This window comes from Azolla caroliniana, unplaced genomic scaffold, assembly GCF_043228905.1.
Source record: "Azolla caroliniana isolate FFs.n. ecotype wild unplaced genomic scaffold, voAzoCaro1.0.p SCAF_16, whole genome shotgun sequence".
NCBI lineage: Eukaryota > Viridiplantae > Streptophyta > Polypodiopsida > Salviniales > Salviniaceae > Azolla > Azolla caroliniana.
Genome location: NW_028230451.1, coordinates 12,846,523 through 12,852,522, shown reverse-complemented (window position 1 = coordinate 12,852,522; position 6,000 = coordinate 12,846,523). Strand labels below are relative to the sequence as shown.

Below are 6,000 nucleotides of genomic sequence, written 5' to 3'. Positions count from 1 at the left end.
CTAGAATAATAGATATCGTTGATATGTTTAGATGGTGTAGTTGATTTCCGTAGCACTCTAACACATTAGAGGTCTCCGGTTACAGTCTACGTTTGGACAAGAGAAGTGCTATTTAGACTAACAAAAATTATAACTATTATTCTTTGCATGGTTGCCTGATTGTAATGATGTCGATATAGTCAAGTATTATGTTAAACTAAATACAAGTCTTGCACATGTATTATGCAAAGCAGAAAGAATTCTTCATCTCTTGCTTACATTGGTGCTATCTTTTATAATTTAAATCGTATGTAGTCGTCAGAAAGACTTCTATAAGGTAAATCTTACTACCACTTGGAAAACTTACATTGTTGTTATGCCAATGTCAGTGTTACATGCCAATCACTTGGTCTAATTAAGAAATACATGTCAAACTATTAAACTAGTAATGGCAAGTCGGTCCAATGGTGTAGTTGGTTATCACGCTAGTCTCACACACTAGAGGTGTCCGGTTCGAGTTTGGGTTTGGACAAGAAAACATGCTAGTTATTCTCAATATTTCCAAATAATGTAGTTGGTTATCACGCAAGTCTAACACACCAGAGGTCTCCGGTTCAAGTCCGGTTTGGACAAGAAAAGATGCTACATTGAATGAGTAGAATAATGGGTATCCTTCTTGAGAAAAATACAATATAACCAAGAAAATAAACATCTACATTTTTGAGTCAAATAGTGCTATCTGTTTCTGACATGTTTGACCTAAATCACATTACCACATGGGGTACGTTGAAACGCGTGATGTCCATGTGGGTGTGACATCACATCCGTCAAAGTAACAAATTCCTTTGAATCTATGAAATTGGATTTTACAACTATGTCCAAATAGTGTAGTTGGTTATCACACTAGTCTTACACACTAGAGGTCTTCGGTTCGACTCCGTGTTTGGACAACAAAAATTGTTACATAGAATGAGTTGAAGAATTAGTATATATGAATATATTTAGTTGAACTAAGTGGATCTTATGCGCATACCTTAAGATAAGAATATCGACGTGTTCATTTCTTGTGTCAATTACGGCTCTATGTTTCTTTCTAGAGACTTGTTTGAGCTTAATGCCACTACCACATGGGATACAGTGAAACTCAACTCGTAATAGCCATGTAGTTTTGACATCGGTTCAGTGAAAGTATCCAATTCATTTATATCTATGAAATTGATCTTCACAATTAGGTCTAGATAATGTAGTTAGTTGGTTATCACGCTAGTCTTACACACTAGAGGTCTTCGGTTCGACTTCGGGTTTGGACCATAGAAAATGTTACATAGAATGAGTAGAAGAATTAGTATATATATGAATATATTTAGTGGAACTAAGTGAATCTCATGCACATACCTTAAGCCAAGAAAATGGACGTGTTCATTTCTTGTTTCAATTACGGCTATATGTTTCTTTCTAGAGTTTTGTTTGAGCTAAACGCTACTACCACATGGGATGCATTGAAACTCATAATAACATGTAGTTTTGACATCAGTTCAGTGAAGTATCCAATTCATCTAAATCCATGAAATTGATCTTCACCATTAGGTCCAGATAATGTAGTTGGTTATCACGCTAGTCTTACACATTAGAGATCTTCGGGTCGAGTCCGGGTTTGGACAATAAAAATGTTACATAGAATGACTAGAAGAGTTGGTATCTAGAATATATTTAGTGAAACTAAGTGGAATTCATGCGTGTACCTTAAGCCAAGAAAATATACGTGCTGATTTCTTTTGTCAATTAGTGATGGTTCTTTCTAGAGACTTTTTTCACCTAAATGCGACAACTACATGGGATGCATTGAAACTTATGATGGCCATGTAGTTGTGACATCGTTTCAATGAGAGTATCAAATTTATCAGAATGCATGACATTGAGCGATGTTCACAATCTCTTTTAGATAGTGTAGATGGTTATAACCCTAGACCTCCAGACTAAAGGTCTTCAGTTTGAGTCCAGGTTTATTTATATGTTTTGAACTATACTTTTACGCAGAAATGATATGTTGAAATTCCTCTAAGAACACTCCATTCTTCAATCGTTATTGCACCAAGATTAATTAAGATAGACAAATATATATCGTTGATATGTTTAGATGGTGTAGTTTATTTTCATGCTACTCTAAGACATTAGAAGTCTCCGGTTACTGTCTACGTTTGGACAAGAGAAGTGTTATTTAGACTAACTAAAATTATAACTATTGTTCTATCTATGGTTGGCTAATTGTATTGATGTCAATATAGTCAAGTATTATGTTAAACTAACTGCAAGTCCTGCACATATATTATTTCGAAGTGAAAAGAATTATTTATCTCTTGCTTACATTGGTGCTATCTTTTAGAATTGAAATCATATGTAGTCAGAAAGACTTCTATAAGGTAAATCTTACTACCACTTGGAAAACTTACATTGTCGTTATTGCAATGTTAGTGTTACATTCCAATCGCTTGGTCTAATTAACAAATACATGTTAAACTATTAAATTAGTAATGGCAAATCGATCCAGATGGTGTACTTGGCTATCCCGCTAGTCTCACACACTAGCGGTCCCCGGTTTGAATCCGGCTTTGGACACATAATATTGTCGATTACAACAACAATAATGTTTCCTACTTATTCTTTTCGAATTGACATATGGAATTTCCATCGAGCTTAGTCCTTTATTAATTGATCCAAGCTTATTTTTCTTAATATGTCCAGATGGTGTAGTTGGTTATAACGCTAGTCTAATACACTAGAGGTCTCCGGTTCAAGTATTGGTATGAACAGGAAAAGAAGCTACATAGAATGAATAGAATACTTGGTATTCGTCTTTAGAAAAATACAATATACGCCAGAAAATCAACGTCTACATAGTTCAGGAAAAGAAGCTACATAGAATGAATAGAATACTTGGTATTCGTCTTTAGAAAAATACAATATACGCCAGAAAATCAACGTCTACATAGTTCGTGAAATAGTGTTATCTGCTTCTGACATGTTTCAACTAAATGCCACTACCACATGGGCTATATTAAAACTCGTGATGGTCATTTTTTGTAACATAATTTTAATCCTTTGACCTTTAATTAAGGGGAAAGTACTTGGATACCCCTGGAAGTTCGTCTATTTACCAGAATACCCCTGGAAGTTCCAAATTTACCAAACTACCCCTATGTCCAAAAAATTACACTTTATAAAGTAATTATACACTCAAATCTACAAGCCCTATTTACCAAATATGGAAGAAATGGACCCGAACTAGCCCTATTTACCAAAAATTTGAGCGTATAATTACTTTATATAGTGTAATTTTTTGAACGTTGTCGCGAAAATACGACGAGGATATGTGAACGTTGAGGCAAGACCCCAGGGCCTTTGACTAGAGGATATCAAATTCGTGTATTTATGTACTAAGAATTAACCGAAATGAAAAAGATTAACAAATTTCATAAACAAGTAGAAAGAAAGATTACAATTAATCCCGAGATTGGGATTACAAAAAGTTTGCTAATGGAGATGGCTAGAGTAATAGATTAGAGGAAATTAAGATATAAATTCTATAGAAAATTAGGGTTTTTGGCTTTGATAACAGATTATGGTTTTATGAGTTGATTAGCTTCCGTATGGAAATTTAGAGTTATGAGTAAGATATGGCTTCCATAAGGAAATTCGGGTTTTACTTGAGAGATATGGCTTCGATAAGATAGGGGAGCTCAAAGAAAAGAAAAAAAATTAAGATCATATGGAGAGTGAGTCCTCGTGTAGGAAAAAAAATCGAATATATATGGAGTTCTCCCTTGATCATAGCCTTTCCACTTTTTGTTGCATGGCCTCTACTTTTAGTTGCTTAGCTTTTTCTTTTAGTTGCATCTATTTTTAGTTGCATGGCTTTTTCTTTTAGTTGCATGTGACTGTCCACATGACCTTTACTTTTTGTATGCACTCAAACTTTAGTTGCTTGCGTCCACATGGCCTTTACTTTAGTTCTCTTCACTTTACTTTAGTTTGTTGCATGATCCAATCTTCTGTCTGTCCGCGTTGTCGTGCCTTTCGGCTCCGGATCGTTTCGTGAGTCGGGTGGGAACCGCTGGGGTTTTGGACTAGGAAGAGGAGAGTTTTAAGGCTAATAAGAATATAAATATGTTGTAAGAAAGAGTTATAGCAAACTCGTGAATCCCACGAGTGTATTGTATTAGATTAATCAATATGAATATAAGAATATAAACTTCGGTTGAAAGAGAATGATATAGAATTCTCATGAATCCCACGAGTATAGTTTATTAATTGGTGTTTTTTAGAAACATATCTAGTTTCCAAATATTTTTCACACACAATTACATTGTGCTTCCCATCCTTATGTAGTGATGAAGAAGTCTTAGTAATCCATGCTTTTTCTCTAACTATAGACCCCATGCTTTTCCTATAGATAGACTATATGCTTTATCTAAAGTGATCATGCTTTTTCTAACTTGTGCGTTTTTTTATCATGCACGCTAGATGTGTATGTGTAGCTTTTTCTTTTGTTATGCGTTTTTCTAATGTTTATCCTAGCGTGAATTTACCTTTCTATGTGGGACATCTATGCTTTAACACTAATGAAATGTTAGTGTAATGGTAAGACATTACATTATTAACATGGAGGTGCAAGGTTCGAATCTTGCCCTATGCATGTTCCATTTATTTTGCTATTTTCTTCTATTTCTTCATTTTTTATTGAATCTAATACTATATACGTTTTTCACGTAGTGTACAAAATACACTACGACACTCACCCCCTCCAAACCCGCACATCCTCCGGTATGTGCCGAAGTTGTTGGTGTTTGTTAGTCTCCTCCTTCATCCTCCGTTTGTCCCGCTATGTCAACTTTGTCTCTCCATTTTGAGTAGACCCATTCTTTCCACCCGAACCATTGTCGACATCCGATCCACCATAGTCTTCGTTCGCTTTTTGCATGGCCCGCTTGGTCCTTGTCATCCGCGGTAGTATCTTTTCTTGCCCTCTTTCTTTTCTTCATCAATCTCGACTTCTTTTCGGATTTTCGGTTTAGTCGGATTAGCTTACTTCCGATTCGGTCTCGTCGGATCGTCTTTCGTTTAGTTCGGCTTCCTTTCCGATTTGTATTCGGTCGATCCGGACTCGGTTGATCGGTTTTTACCGATTCAGTGCTCTTTCGGGTCGGTTTCTTTTCTTTTCTTTTCGTCCGGATTTGCTTTCTTTTCTTCGTTTTCACCTGCCTTGTCCGGTTCGACTTTCGGCACTTCTTTCCGTTGTTCGCTACGTAGGTCCTCCGATATGTGCTCGTTGTTCGGTCCTCGTGTGGTTGTAATGCATGCTTCTTTTCTCGCCGTAGCGCGTGCTTCTTTATTCGCCATAACACGCGTTTCTTTATTTGCCGTAGAGCGTGCTCTGTATTACGCGCTTCTCCCGTCGTAGACCCGACCTCCGCATTGTCGCACTTTCTTTTAGATTGGAATTTCGGATGGATCATTTTCCATCCGAACCGACTTCCGACTTTACTTTCCTCGCCGCCATCTCCCGTCTCTTCGGTCTCACGTTGGTTCTCGGACACAACCGCCGAAGTCTCTAGATATTGTTGGCATGAATCCTCGGTATTACCTTCTTTCGTAGTTTCACCCTTAGCATTCTTCTCGGCTATCTCTTCATCATATTCGTCGGCTTCGACATTCGTTTTCTCTCCGCCACCTTCCGTCTCTTCGGTCTCACGTTGCCTTTCGATCGCAACCGCCGGAGTCTCTAGAATTAGTGGTGGGGAAGTCTCGATATGGCCATCCGCCATTGATTCGTCCATAGCCACCTCCGATTCGATTTTGTCTTTTGTGGCTACCTCCTTAATCACATCCGCTTCACACTCTTTATCTGCATCAATTATGCAAACATCTATTATGCTTACCCCTTTTTGACCCGATGTCTCGGGCACTTGTATCCCGAAATTTCCTTCTACACTTGAATTATCGGCCTTATCCTTCGCCATCGTT

General features: G+C 37.2%; 1 non-coding gene across 1 annotated transcript; it reads left to right on the top strand.

Moving 5' to 3' along the window:
* The first annotated feature begins 855 nt into the window (after positions 1 to 855).
* TRNAV-UAC (transfer RNA valine (anticodon UAC)) lies at positions 856 to 929 on the top strand. The gene has a single exon. It is a non-coding gene; the product is annotated as a tRNA-Val (tRNA).
* Positions 930 to 6,000: the final 5,071 nt, after the last annotated feature.